The sequence below is a fragment of the Ambystoma mexicanum genome, chromosome 3q (genome assembly GCF_040938575.1).
Source record: "Ambystoma mexicanum isolate Mex_15411 chromosome 3q, UKY_AmexF1_1, whole genome shotgun sequence".
NCBI lineage: Eukaryota > Metazoa > Chordata > Amphibia > Caudata > Ambystomatidae > Ambystoma > Ambystoma mexicanum.
In genome coordinates this window covers 343573760-343589495 of record NC_090926.1, presented here as the reverse complement: position 1 = coordinate 343589495, position 15736 = coordinate 343573760, and the positions used below count along the sequence as shown (strand labels likewise).

The window sequence follows — 15736 nt, the reverse complement described above, 5'->3', positions numbered from 1 at the left end:
TATATATATATATATTGAAAACCCTGCACCAAGGTCCAGGAAAGGTGGAAGGCACTCCAGGAAACAGTCTTGCTTGCAATAGTCACAGCGAAACACTGAGGCAGGAAACCAGGTAATGTCAGCCAAAAATCAAAACTTTAATTCATAAAATGTCCAGGACGGAGAAACAAACACGAAAAACGACGCGTTTCGCGGTAATCGACCGCTTGTTCACGTTTAGGGCAACAAACACAATGGAAGGACTATTTATACAGTCATCAACTCTATGACTTCTGTGTAGAGAGTCGTGTACACTTTCTTTTCTTGTCTCTTGTAGAAGTACGCCATCTTGGAATGGGTTAAAGCGTATTAAAACTCATTAAGCTCAATAGCAAAGAGAAACAAAAAATGCTTATATGGACATGCTCGGCTAACCCAGGGCAAATGGTTATTGTTAACAAAAAAACCCGCTTTATGTGAGGTAAGTTCTGGTAAAAATGAATGAATAAATAATTACATGCAGTATCTAAAATACAGTGCGTAGTGCACTCATTCTTTCAAATTGTTCGATTCAAGTGTACTTAATTTAACCCGTGCAAACACCTGAACCGGTATTCACGAGCTGTGCAAAATTTGCAAAGTACAGCAAATGTTGTTAAAGTGCTATGTGCATTTGATAACCTAAAAATTAATTTTACAGTTTGTAAAGTGCCTAGTGCATTTAGCAGCACGACAAGATCCTATGTCGAAACATGATAAAGTGCTTAGTGCATTCTTAAGAACAGATGTATTTTACACTTGAATCATTTCTAAATGGCAAGAATTAAGAACAGTTTTACCAGATTATTTGGCCAATTGCCTATACATAATGAAACCTCACTTTAATTTTACAGTTTATAAAGTGCCTAGTGCATTTAGCAGCGCGACAGAATCCTATGTCGGAACATGATTAAGTGCTTTGTGCATCCTTAAAAACAGATGTCTTTTACCCTTGAATCATTTGTAAATAGCATGAATTAAGAACAGTTTTACCAGATCATTATTTGGGAAATTGCCTCCACATAATAAAACCTCACTTTCAAAACAGCACCATGCAATATAAATAACCCTAAGATCAATAATAAACCGATGGGAATAAGAGACAGATTGAAATTAAAGAAATTTAAAAAATGTGCATATCACTGTTGTTCCATTGTGTTACATTGATACTTCAACAAAGAATATCCGTTGGTTGCCCTTACAAGAAAAAGAAGTGAAAAAATAAAAGCTAAAAGACAAGAGAGGTCTAGAATTCTAGTGAATCTCGAAATGGCAAAAGAAAAAAAATAAATAGACCCTCAAATCATAATTGTGAGAAAACATGACTCCCATGTTTGAAACAGACCTAAAGCCGAAAACAATCAAATACATTTTCAATGTGGGTTGACGCAATCCTATAAATACAATACATTATAAACAAAGAGGAAGGTCTTAAGTGCACATAATGTTAGAAGTTACTGGAACCCAACTCAGCATGCCACGGTCTGGAATCGTCTTTGGCATAAAATTGGTGTCAAGGCAGGCGCTCTGTTGCCAGTCAAGTTTTCCTGCATTAGCTTCTCCTTCCAAACGCATGTTTTCATGACTCCATCAATCTTCAGGGAGGCTGTGTTTCTTTGCTTTTTCAGGCGTGTCTAGGTATGGCAGGAGAAGCTAAAGATTGGTAACTGAGCGCCTGCCTTCACACCTTTAAACATTCTTCCAGGAGTCCTGGGCTCACAAGGCAGAAGCAGCAGGGCCATCATGCCTTACATTGGAGAGCCACAACCATGGATTTCCGCCTCCCCCATCAAGGGGTAGATTTGTGCTATGGGGGAAGTTGTTTCCAGTCACCTGCCAGCAAAATCCAGTGCGAAAAATACAAGTACCAGAATCTTCAGAGCTAATTAACTTGTCACACCTGAAACAGAAATGCAAACCTGCCTGAAAAAACAAAGAAACTCAGCCTCCCTGAAGATTGATGAAGTCATGAAAACGTGCATTAGGAGGAGAAGCTAAAGACTGGTAACTGAGTGCCTGCACACCTTTATATATATATATTTGAACAAAGAGGAAACACTTCTGTCTCCACACGGGGGATGGCACACACAGGAAAAATGCTCCAACGAAATTGCCTCACATAAAAGCGCCAAACAAATGCAGTTTCTTTAAAAAGTGCTAGTGACAGGCAGTCATTAAAAAGAAGGAAACATGGTACAGAGGGTTTCGTAGCTCACCCGCTACTTGTTCACATACACACTACTTGATACACAGTAATACTTTATAGAACCTATGCAGAGTCTCTACGGTTCTTTCTCTCCATTGTCCCTTTTCTATGTTCATTACCTAATGTTTACCACATGCACATTTGGTAGCAAAATGTGGCTGCCATTTTATAGTATGTTTCCAAAGTGAAGGATAATGCTTATTTAAATAAAGTGCACAGTGCGTCACTGGGTGCAACTTATCAAATCTATTCAAATATTATGCGCAGAAAGTAATTTAACTGCGCACAGATTAGAAACATGTAATGCTTTTAGTAATGCATTAACATCCAAATGCATGATGCCTTGAAACATGTTTTGACCTATTTGAGTAAAACTCAGCTTTACGGACCAACCAATATCATAACACTGGCTCTCATGTTTAAATTCCTTGTAGTGATAATTCTCCAAAGAATGACATTATAAAGTGCATTATGAGTCTCCATGGCCATTTTCCAAAGAAGTTAAGGCAACATGATTATGCTACAATGCATAGTACTCGATGCCAGACTATTAATTATTTGAATTTTCTACACCAGAACGTTGAAATACATAGTACCTAAGAATTGAAGCAGAGGCATTACCACAATAACGGTGTCATGCCGGTCATAACACTGGTCTAGTAAACCTATTTCAGCAAATTACATTTTACTTAAATCAGCAATTTCATAAAGTGCTTGGTGCTTCAATTCCCTTAGGTCAAAAGAGGTATAGTGTACTTAAAGCAATCTTTCAGTAAAGTGCATAGTGCATAAAACCTTTATCTATTCTGACCAAAATGTAGTTGTAATACAAGGTACCTAAAAATCTGAGCACCAGCATTGCCACAATTGCGATGTCATACAGTTCATAACACTTGTCCTATTTCAATAAAGTGCATTTACTTAAAGCAGAAATTTTATAAAGTGCTTAAAGCTTATCAATAAAGTTAATAGTGCTTATTGTTATCTCATCTACCCAAAGTATACATGGCACAGCATTTTTTCCTTTTCCTGATACCAACTAAAGTTAAATAAGAAAAGGAGAGAAAAGAAGAAAGAAACAATGAGATCCCAACCATTTCCTGTTCTACATAGGTGTGCGTCGCTCGGTATATATCTTGTCTAACCATTATTGTTAGGACAGAGACCACAAGACATTGTGGAGTCGAGAGATAACAAGCCAATAAAGGCAAGAACAAAGATAAGAAATAACAAACATAATAATAATAGAAATATGTTATGACATAAATTAGAATTAGGAGACATGGGGACATATATATTGTTTCTTTATCGGAGCTCAGGTCCCGAAGAATGTGTAAAGCTCTACATATCTAAATTATGTCCTTTAGGATTTTTTGTTTCAAGGTCTAGAATAAATGTAGTCTCCATCTGTAATATACATATATTTTAAAAAAACATCCTCTTTCACCTTCCAATCGTCTTGCGACTCCCTGGACCACAATTTCTCTTAAGGCCACCCTTTATTGCCGAACTCATGTATCTTTTCCAAAACTGTATCATTCACACACGCCTCTTTCCATGTATCTTCATTGATGGCCTTCCCATCCAGAGGGCACAAATTCAAATTGCAAGCTTTTAGCCAACCATAAAAATTCATGCGCCACCATAATTCTATACATCGACACAGCACACCATTTCTTACTCGCCAAGAGGCAAATCTCACTCGCCAAAGGCTAGTGGCGAGTGAAACACGTGCACCCTGTATCCTAGCCCACTGCTGAATACAATCGGTGGCCAAAACCCAGTCCCTTACCCAAGCTAGAAAAACAAAATCTGGGTAGACCGATACAGAGTGCATTTGGACACTGATAATATGTTTTGGTATGATGCAATGCTAGTTAAAATGGGTCCTACCCTTAGCCTAAAAATCTGTAAACAGCTATAGAGTAACTAGTTTTCTGCGCTCACCAGAAAATATCAAAGAATTATCATAAAATGATAAACACATTTTCAACAAGAAAAATAAATGTTATGCTCCTATTCAGCGAACAGCCGACACATGCTTCGATCCATGGTGTTTCTCAAGGCTGATACATGAGCTGTTATCTTCAAACAATATATATAGAACTTTTGCGTCACATATGATGCCTGCTCACATCCTAGTTTGTATTTTCCTGTTCACTGTATGTAATTTTTGTCATGTAACTCAAGATATGCGCCCAGATGCCATTGGGCCAGGCGCGCTATACAAATAAACAAAACACAAATACAAATATAAGGTCACTTCAAAAAATAACAATGATAATACAAAATTGTTTTAAAACAAAAATACATACCAGGGTAAAGGTTGGGAGACAAAAAAAGCAAACAAGACATAAGAAACAAGTTTTTAAAATGCAATGTCAATAGTTCTATGTCCTTCTTGAATTGTAAGAAATGTTCTTAATAGGCCCTATTTACTGTCACCCTCTTATATTTAACACATGTAAATCTTCTAAAATGTAGATTCCGTGAAGCACCCAAAATCCCAAAAAATCATTAATCCAGACAGCATGCTGGATATCTCTAAACAAAAAGCTCCTGTTGCACCCATGAATTGTGCATATCTGTTCCTTGCAATTGGTGTTATTAGTAAAACATATGAAGCCGTGTCAGTACAATGCGCTAGTTAGTATCCCAGGCGCATGGTTTCTGTGCATCAATCACAGTGGTTGGCCATATTGGATGTGATGGTTAGGTTGAGGTTTAGTAAACACACCAACTATGCTTGTCTGTAATATTCTGAAAATCCAAATATTTTTCATATTATATTATTGACATAGTGGTCTAAAGTCTCTCCCACATCCTGAGAATGGCAAATTAGGCCGTTGTGCACTCACCCAATGTGCAAATGCAGATCATTTGAAATAGCAGTATAAAGCTAAGGTTCTTTTTTCATAAATGTTTCTTTGAAAGCTGCAAAAAGTATCATAAGTACTTTTTAATGGTTATCCAAATTCGCTTAATATTTTTGTATTAAACCGACATCCAATGTTAAAAATATAGATATCATAAACTTAACCGTGGATAATAATGATGTTTTCATTCACTTATACTGATGTTGCATGAAGGGTGTGTCCCTCTTGATCCCAGGAGTTAACTTCTGCAAAGTGCAGGAATAACAAATGTGTGTTCGCGTGATGACACTCCCATTGATAGCACAACACCCTAAAAAAAATAAACACCCAGTTGTTACAGTTATCAACGGAATTATCATTGTACCATAGATTTGCCAATATTAAATGTTAAGGCAGTGATCTGGTGCTGTTTTTTTCCAATTGACCCTAAATCTTTTAGTCAATATACATTATATGCATTGGTATTTGGTCACAGATAGTCATTTAATGCCATGGTGCTGAAGTATGGTAGCTCAAATCACCCTGCATGACTTGTTTCAACCTGCAAAATTATGAGTACCACCATAATGTTATGTGGTAACCCAATTTAACCCCAACTACCAAATTGAAAATGAGCTTACCATAGTTTTAGATAGGATATCCTGTCGGGAATCATCCCTGTCTATGTATCGCGCGGGCGCCATTTTGTTTTGCAAATAAACATGCATGACGTCACATATGTGAGAATTATTAAATCTCAATTGGCCAAGGTCCCCATCAATAAAACATCTAAGTGAGATTAACAACCATTTATTAAGCTTTTGCGAAAGGGCTGACTCCAACGCACTGTCAGAAGGATAGTGGCTGAGTGAGCTGCTAACCTTACAGGTTATGGGCTCTTTATAACAAAAACTAACATGGAGTCCTACGGCTGACAAAACAGGATACACTTACATAATTGCAATTCCTCGTCTAAACACTTTGGGCTGTTGTCCCAGTCCTTGCAGGAAGGAGTACAAAGACTGGACAGGGACTGTTTTCACATACATTCCAGGAAGGAGCAAATAGGGCGGACACTATGGGGACTATTGGTCATAGGTGGTCCAAAGATGGGGCATATTTAGCCCCCATTGCGACTCCCTTGGTCTGTAAGTAGTATGCATCATCAGACAAATACAGTATGGTGGAGCGTAAACCAATGCCTTTATCATCTCTATGTAAGAGATAGGATGCTGTAAAGTCCCTATAAGTATAATCTATTGCCCCAATGGTTGGCACATGATCAATTGAGGTGTATAACCCTTTAGCATCTAGCAAAGCTAATGCCTAACCCCTTTTGCCAGTCAATATCTAGCAAAAACTGCAGAACCTGGGTACTGTCTCTAATGCAAGATGAACATTTCAAAACCTGTTCTTTAATAGCACTGTCGTATTTTGACAGACCCTCCATGGCCCAACCAATGCAACTCATGAGTGTGCATACCTCCGGTAGTGTGTCGTATGTCTTGTGTATCGTGAGTATGAAATACATGGTTGGCATGGTGGGTTTGGATATATTCAAAACATTCATCATCAGTAACAAGTCCTTTACCATGCCATAGATGTATCCAACTTTATAACTCCTGAATTACTGTCCTAGTGGGATTTGACGCTAGGTTTTTGTAGCAGCCTGGTGTCTCAAGATGGGATATACCCATGTTGATGTTATCCTCTTTATTAAGTATGACTTCTCTCCTCTTGAACCGGATCACCTCAAGTTCCGCAAACAACTCAAGACCTTTCTCTTCTCCACCTCCTTCTCCCCCTCCCTCCTGTGCTAACCATCCCCTCTGCCGGGGAGATTGGTGGTCTAGTCCCTCAAGAGACCAACAGGGTTCATGCCTTCTGCCCAATCGCTCCCAGCCCCCCCTGCACTGCAATCTCTCAGCATGCACCCACCTGTCGTGTGGTTTGCCTCTGGCCTGCACTTACCTGTTGGACGGTAGACCTCCCGCTTAGCCTGGGATGTCCGCCCATGCACTTACCTGTTGCCCCCCCCCCAGCGAGCACCTCTGGCACTTCCTCCACTACGGGACCCTAATTAGCACTTACCCTCGCCCCCACGGGACCCTAATTAGCACTTAGCCCCACCCCCCTTTTTTCATTTTTCTTTTGTTTTCACTGCACTTGCACGCTCCAAACGTCACACGGCCTAGCAGGACCGCTGTTTGCTTCCATTTGCTCATTACCATTTTCATTGTTTATTTACTCCCTTCCCTTGTGGTGCTTTGAAACACTGTCTTGTAAATGACTACATTCCCGACCTTATCAGCCTCTTTTATCACTATATTGTTGTCATTGGCAAGTGCTTCAAGAGCTAGTTGTTCATCTCTGTTAAGATTGAACCGTATTTTGTTTGAACCCTTCTGGTTTATGTCCAAATACTGGTGTATGTCAGTCAGGACTGCTCTATGAAAGGTTTCAATTACGCTTACTGTGGACGCGGATTTGGTGCAGATTTCTTCTCTGTTGACAGCAGTGTCCTGTAAAAGAGACATCAGATGGCGGGCATTTTCTATGTCCAAAATAGTAAGCTGGCTCTGTGGTCTTAGTTGTTGCTGTGGTACATATGTCTTAACTTGGTTGAGAAAGAACTTTTTTAGTTTGTGTTCTCGTAAACTTAAATAAGTTTTTGGAAATTGGTAAAATCCGTCCCCATTGTTGGTGCAAAGCTACATCACATTCTTCTTCCAAATCATCCTCACTAGTTGGCAGCGGGTATCTTGCCCATTATATGACACATTTCATACTAATATGGTTTTATTTTCGCCATTAGCCTTTCTAATTGCGCGGAAAGAGTTTTCTCACTACCCGACTTCATTACATTGACCAACTGCTTGTAGTCTGTGCTCAAATGTGTGAAAATGGGGGACCGCCTACCAGCAGGATAACCCCTCTCGTTCTATTGCAGAGTATAACCGTTCAGCCCTACTCACAGTGTAAGATGCAAATGCCACCAAATTAAGACTCCTTTTATGTTTTCATTGTAACACAGTTCCAATCCAATATGCACTTGCATCAACTTTGAAGGTGCATTCATTCCTCACATCAAACGGACGAACTGCAGGCACCCTCACCATCTCCCGAATGATCTCCTTGCAGCATTTGTCCACTTGTCCGACCACGAAAAACTCAAATGGATTCCCTTTCATTAACAAAATGTGTTTCTCAACAAAATTAAAGAGTAACTGAGTAAAACTTACCAGCCACAAAAAGGATAGTAACTGATCTCAAACCTTTGGACATGGTGCCTGCACTATTGCATCAACCAGCTTCTTTTTTGGTTCAATTCCCTACACAGAGATGGTGCAGCCAAGATATTCCACCTCATTTCAATCTAAAACATATTTCTATTTCTGTAAAGTAAGCCCTACCCCTTCCCAATGTTCAACAGCCCCCCTCCTCAGGACTTTAAAATGTTCCCTCCAGCTCCCAGTATAGTCTAGAATGCAACCTGGAAAGCTGTAACCCTTTCCACGCCTCAAATAGTGGGGCCATGAGCTTCTGAAACTGAGGAGGCACTCGCCAGACCGAATGGCATCCTTTCAAGTTAGAATAAACCATACAGAGTAAGGTATGCCTTCAACCTCCGGGACTCCACGTGTAATGGTATTTGATAATATGCACTTGCCATGTCCAATGCTGTATAGTGCTTTGCCCCTCCAGCCAAAGAAAGCATTTTGTGCATATTTGGCCACAGATGGCAACTCCTCAAATCGGCGCACAATCTCCATTCCCCATTTTCTTTCTTTGACAACATTTCACACATAGATCATTGAGAATCTTACTCAATTCCACTCTGTAATTAATCTGCATCTTTCCCAGTTTTTGCATTACAGGTACTGCATTCTCCTTTAATATTATTTTGTGTTTATAAACTTTCACATATCCTAATGATTCCCTAAAAACATTGGCATATCATTGAACCACCCTTTTTACTGACTCCTCTTCCACCATTAGGACTGTATCTTGCTCGCCCGGGTGCCGATTCATACTCGGGGCTTCCTACAACGGCCAGTTTATAATTGCTATGCCTTTCTCAGCACAATATACCTTGGTTGTAGGCTTCTAGCTCACCTACCTCGATACACGCGATTTGCAACAATGTACCCTTCAAATGTTAGTTTTTTCCTCCTTCATACCTACCAGGCATAATATCTGGTTTATTTAAACGTACATCAAAAACTCTCTCAAAAACTGTTTTGATCCTGTGTCGGCCATAACTCTTACTCCCTGTTCATCAAAATCACCATTGCACCACAGTTGAGGATATTTGGTGCTATGTTGCCCTTCATTCATCATCAACACCACATCTACTTCGCCTCATACTCCGTATCGTACGCTGCATTTATACCACTCCCCTCCCTTTGCAACATGTTTTAGGAAAGGCCCTTTCGTCTTGCAAATGGCACAGATTTTGACTAACTGGGTGTCATTTACCTTTATCGAAGTGTCCGGCAGAGTCGTATCGATAACGTGCTAATATTCCACTGCAGGAGCCTTCTGTACTGAAAGTCGTCTCCTTATGCTCTTCCTTTATAAGAGGATTAGTTATTTATTTGTTCCGTACACTACACATTAAGAAGTCAGGTTCTATTTTAAGTTTTTACGTTCCTTCAGGTACATCTGAGACGTTTTGATGTTGCAGTCAATGTCAATTGTGGCTGCTTAAATTTTGTATTATGCATATGCATCATTATCTGGTCCCGAAGTACTTGCTAAGCATTTTGAGATTTAAAGCCACACGATGCAGCCAAGCACCTCAAGTCTGCGCCGCTGCTGTTTTTCCTTGAGTAGAACTTAAGTCTTTCTAACAAAAACCACATTCACATCTCCTTAAAGTGGCCCTCTAATCTGGCTATGCTAATGGCGCATATGTCCATTTTTGCTTTATTTCCCCCTTGTCTGTAAATGCTTCATTACCCTTACTCCTTCTCGGCCCAGGCAATTCTTTAGCATACTAGCTAGCTTCTTTGTAGCTTGAAATGGATCTCCAACTGTTTTCTTAATAATGATCGCTACAACTCCCAGGCCACAGTGGGTGCCCCCAAGTTTGGTAGGAACATTGAGAATTGACATACAGTATGTGCTACAGCTATTCTCCCTCCTCTGCCTAGTTCCTCCATCAATTCAGTCATTTCCTCTAATACGACTGTTCATCAAATAGTGACATCTTTTTCCTATACTACCGTGCGCCTGCTACTTTATGTAATTTCCTCCACACATTTCAATTGCTCTTAAAGCATTACATTCGCTAATTTCCTTCATCTCCACTAGGAGGAGTTGTCTGTCCTCCGACGTGTCTGCCCAATGCAGGCCGTCAGGAAGACAATCGTGCTCCGACCACTGGTGTAACTTCATTCTATTTCTCCCAGCTCGTAGCCACTAACATGCATGCGTCCGTTTCCGTGATGACGATGGTACGGGGCCGTGAGTTGTAGGGCCGTCACTTTCTGCGTGCTCCGTTTACGCTGGGCTCCCCATCCTCGTTACCTCATATAGCATAGCTGTAGCAACGGCGTTGTGACATTGGGAGGAAACTAAGGTAGGTGAAGTCTATATATTAGGATTATCAAAATGCACAATACGTCTTCTTCTGGTCTCGGTGACTCAACCGTCACCACCCGACCCCCAACATTCCGAACTCAGCTCGGGAGCCCACACAAATTTCCTGGCTACAACAACCCTTTAGTGGGCTCTCACACCAAAAACAAAATAAATTACCCCCTCCCCGACACTGAAAGGTTTTGGATGTATTGTAAATCTCAAATATTTTTGAAAATGGCAAAATCATATCATACGTCTTGGTCAAACAATGGCAATCTGGCACAGTTGGTTTACTATAACAATGCAAACTACTTTACCGCAAACTCGTCTAAAGAACTTAATTGACAAAAAATTGAAAACTGCAAGCGACAGCATCCCCCCTCTATGCCGTTCTCTGGTGTATGCTTCAGCTCCTTAGCAATAAGGTCGTCGACCAGTTATCGTCTTCCCGCTCTTGCAATGATCACGTGGTGTTTAGGGCGCAGTTACAACAGTTGGCGTCAGACGTACATAGTCTGATTGAACGTAACGTGCAAGTCACGTGTTGAGTATGACGCAGAGGTTGCATTGCTTGGGTTCGTTTCTCAGAGGGGAATGGATCTAGGTACTGCCGTGAGTAGAGGTGAGGTGGCTTTAAAAAGCGTAACCGTGTGAGAATGGGTTATGATTGTCTGGCAATACCGCGAAGTACTTGGGCCAGTGGTGTGTTAACCAAAGAGAGGATGGGTTCACGTTGGGATCGTCAATTTCAGGGAGGAGTGAGTAAAGATGGTGAACATTTGGCTGTCAACGGGAGGAGGGGTTAAAGGTGGATCGTGAAAACTGGCCTCTTCTAGGGGGCATTCACTTGGATTGTTGGCGGAAAAGCGGGTACCTACAATATCAGGCCTGCGAAAACCTTTAGTGCATGAAGAGTGGAGGACCTTTGTTAGATATACTGATATTGTCTGTTTTAGGTAAGTGTTGCTTTTTGCTAGTGCGGAAGTTGAACCTTACTTCAAAAAAGGCACATGAGTACTTTCGGGTGTGGGTGGGGCATATACCTTTGACGTGTAGAACGTGGAGGCCTTGGGAAGAGCTAGAGGCTTAGATTGACTTCTTTTGGTAAGGTAGGGGTTTCGCTAGAATCGGCAACCACACAATAACACATTGTACGTAATACGTGGGCTGTATTGCATACCCCATGTACGCTTATATTGTAACCCGGGGTGTGCTGCGCCTTCTCAGACCAAGTAAGGTTACAAGAAGAGTTCATGGCTCTGGAGGCGCACCATCCAATCCATCGTCTTTGCTTTTACTATAGTTTTCACCAATCCGCTTTTATTGAATTGGCTACAGACTACAACTCCCAGAGTGCAATTAATGGAATATTAAAAGCGCTTCACTTGGGTATGGTGTGCCCAATGGCATGAAGGAGGATGGCATTGTTGGTTGATGGCATACTAGACTCCCTGGGTTGTTATACAATGTGTTGTATTGATTAAGGTCAGTCCTCCTTAAACTGAGGACGACCTTAAAGGAGGAAGAGTAAGGACTGAGCACGGGATGAGGGAGGAAGAGGTGCTACGGGAGCCCGGGCGGGACAGAGCTGTAAAAAGGGGGAGGTTGGGTGGTGAGGAAAAGGTTGACTTGAGTTAGTGGCTCCATGTATCCCTATGAATGAGTCTGAAGTGAAGGGGAGCAAGACTGGTACTGCGAATACAAGTAACGACGAAAGGGAAATGACCACAGCAGCAGTGGAAGACTGAAGGGTAATTGGCCCGCCGCTCCCAGCTACAGGAAAACAGAAGGCAGTCCTTCAAAGGTAGCTGCAAATCACAGCTTGTGATAAGAGCCAAAGAACAATCCGGCCAAAGGAAAGTAAGGAGGTCCGCCACCGTAGGGAGCTGGCCTGGCCAGCCTGAAAGGTCCACTAGGGCAATCAGCCCATAGAGGAAGAGGACAGCCTACCCGGTAGAGAGCAGACCCTGGGTTTGAGAAACCTGCGAGGGCAATCTGCCAAGGAACAAGAGGGCCGTCCTTCCCATCAAGGAGAGGGCAATCAGACCAAAGAGAAAGAAGCCCGTCCACCCCATTAAGGAAAAGAGCAATGCGCCCCATTAAGGAAAAGTTCAGTACGCCCAAGGTGAAATGGGGAAATCCGCCCCATTAAAGAGCTGATCCCATCCTTTGATGAAAGACATGGGCAATCTGGAGAAAAATGAGGAAAAGAAAGGGTTATCCGCCCGTTGATTGCAAAGTACACCCACAGTAGGAAAACTAAAGGGCAGTCTGGCCATGAGAAAAAGGGCAATCCGCCCCATTAAGGAATGGATCCCAGCCACACAAGGAGCTGCAAGGCACTACGCCTGCCAGAGAGTACCCATGGAGTACAGTATACTGCTGCTGGCTACAACTGAAGTTGTCGCACGCACCACGTGGGAGCACAGCGACAGGGTGAGAGACACCACTCCGTACAAAGAGAGGAAGGGGAATGAGGAGGACAAAAACATGACGCCTGAAAGAGAACAGAACAACGTTGAAAGCAAATCAAGGAAGATGTTAAGGACTCCCAGGGAACACAAGAGAAAGCACAGCTAAAAGACTCCTGTGGGCATTCGTCCCGGGAACACCAAGAAAGAAGGACATGGTGGATAGACTGGATAGGACTTCCCACGTTAGCACTCAATACATTCGATGATCCCTATGCCAATCAGTTCAAGAGAGGATAAATGGTGCTCCACAACAACCCGCGGATCCACCTCTGCCTGGTGTAGTACCACCAGTACCAAATGACGGGAGTGATAAGGGTCAAGATAAGACTGAAAGAAAGGGGGTTGCTCGTAAAGAAAGGAGTAAGGAGCAGGGAGGTGGCAAAAGGGCCAGTGGACGAAACGAGAGACCATGGCTCCAGTCTGAAGGAGAGCAACAGAGAACGGAAAATGAGATCAGTACAAAGACGAAAGAGTTGGAAAGAAGGGCAGAGGTGGACCCACAGGACGGTCCTCAAGTGAGGGACAAGAGTAAGGACGGAAGAGAAGATGGAGGACAGATGGCAAGGAAAAAGCGGCTTTAACTAAAAAAGTTTGTGACTGGACTGGGACGTTGTGTGCACAGAACTGGTATAAACTACTGCATTTCATAATTGTTAGTTACCACCATTCGAGCCTTCGTTGCCCTTGACATATATAATGCATCACACAGGACTGTAATGAATAACACCATCTGGTACTATGGCACTGTATGCACGGCTTATATTCACCAAAAATACAGTGTGCAGTTTTTATTTTATCGGTGTCAAAAGCTTAAATTAATGTTTGTTTGCCTAGAATGGTCCTGACTTTAGTAGTCTTGCCAGGGTTCATATTCTCTGCTCTGGATAATTGGGGATATGTTGTTAAGCAATGAAACAGTTTTGTCCTCGTGTGGGCAAGAATTGGCATTTTCCATGCTATGCCAAAATGGTAATAGGTGGCCGTAAAATGGCAACCGCTAGCAAATGCTGTTGGTACATTGGCATGTTATGGCAGTACCTGGCAAATGTCACTATAATCGATATACAAGCCTTTAGACGCTGGCTCAGGCGTCCAGTCAGGTAGCCAAAAAGTGGTTTCTGGATCCATGGCCTGCGTCGCACACATCACGGATTGTTCTTTTTTTGTCTACTTTTGGGCAGATCTAAAAGAAACTGCTGGATGGATTTGCACATTTGCCAAAGCACGCTTTTGGAAGCAGTCTACCCCACTCCACAAACGTTTGGCGTGAATTTATCCAGCGGGTCGGACTGTAGGTGAGAGCAACTGAATAGTTGTATGTTTTGGGACCACTCCATTCCCCCATAACATTTTATCCCTTAGAACTTATCAATAACTGTAACATACCTATATCTTTTTTCAGTTAATTGATTTTTATTGAAAGTTAAGAATAATCAAGTAGGCATTACCTATATCTTTTAATTCATTTTGTCAGCAGACGTGATTTTTCCATATTGCTATAAAATGTATTGTAATGATTACTGCATAACTAACAAATCGGTGGCAAATGTACATTAATACATGTCAATCAATTTTCCACTTTAAAAATGTTTTCACACAGGAGTGCCCCAAAATTGCAAAACCGAACTTTATTTTCTTTATATGTTTGTTTACTGATCCCTGCCCCCACCAGCACCTTTTTTTAGGTATTTTAATAGCAAAATCATTTTTATTTTATTTTTTTAACTGGGGTATGCTTCAATAGTTTTATTTATAGGGCGTCCTAAACCCTTAGGTAGCTGGGCACACACCAGAACAAGATTACTTATAGCTTGGTTACATTTGCATAGATAAGTATATACAGGTGCATACAAAGTTACAGTTTACATAGTTACTGGTGTATACATGTACATGGGTAGTTACAGTAGTAATTACAGTTTGCGTAGTTACAGGTATGTACACGTGCAAGTGTAATCGTTAGTGCATGATTACGGACTGAGAAGAAGAGAGGGGAGAGCGAGCATATGTGACTATGGTTTATTGGTCTTTGTGACGTAGCCAGTTGCGGGTGTTGTGCCTGAAGTTGTTATAGGATTGGTCTCTTCTTAACTTGACTGGTAAAGCATTCAGTTGCTGGGCTGCTTTTACTGGGAAACTATTTCCACCTGTTTTTTGTAAGCAGAATCTGGGAAATTGGAGACAGTAAGAGTTGACTGTTCTAGTTGGGTGTGTAGAAGGCTTTTTGGTTATTCTTTCCTTCAGGTATGGTCGTGCTGCGTTATTTAGGCATTTGAAGGTTAAAGTGACCATTTTAAGGAGGATCCGATTGGTAATTTTTTAGGCAATTGTGATTTCTTCTGGCGTTGGAGATAGGCTCTCGTGGGGAGGTTCAGGGATGTTCTGAGTGCATTGTTTTGCAATGTTTGTAGTTTGTTTGTGATATATTTATTAGCTCCTGCGTAAAGTGCATTGTAGTAGTCCAACTTGGAGAAGATGAGGGCATTGGCTAGAATGATAAAGCTAGCTGGTGAGAGGAAGGATCCACACACTTTGAGTTTGACGGTGTAGGCAGTGGATGAGGCCAAGGAATGTACTTGTTTTTTTTTTAGGGAGAGTGT

General features: G+C 41.6%; 2 protein-coding genes across 6 annotated transcripts in view; one reads left to right on the top strand and one right to left on the bottom strand.

The window, feature by feature from the left end:
• Positions 1–11126, bottom strand: part of FAXDC2 (fatty acid hydroxylase domain containing 2) — a 707939-nt gene extending 696813 nt beyond the window's left edge. The window contains exon 1 of the mRNA XM_069653968.1: positions 10983–11126. The gene's annotated coding sequence lies outside the window, so the exon portion shown is untranslated. The remainder of the gene's footprint in view (positions 1–10982) is intronic.
• A 58-nt stretch (positions 11127–11184) lies between these two features.
• CNOT8 (CCR4-NOT transcription complex subunit 8) overlaps positions 11185–15736 on the top strand; it is a 78523-nt gene continuing 73971 nt past the window's right edge. Inside the window, exons 1-2 of one of the 5 annotated variants that reach the window (XM_069653962.1) lie at positions 11185–11287; positions 14321–14434. The gene's annotated coding sequence lies outside the window, so the exon portion shown is untranslated. Of the gene's footprint in view, positions 11288–11333; positions 11424–14320; positions 14435–15736 lie in introns of those variants that run through there. The other 4 variants (XM_069653959.1, XM_069653963.1, XM_069653964.1 and 1 more) reach the window with 4 other exon arrangements.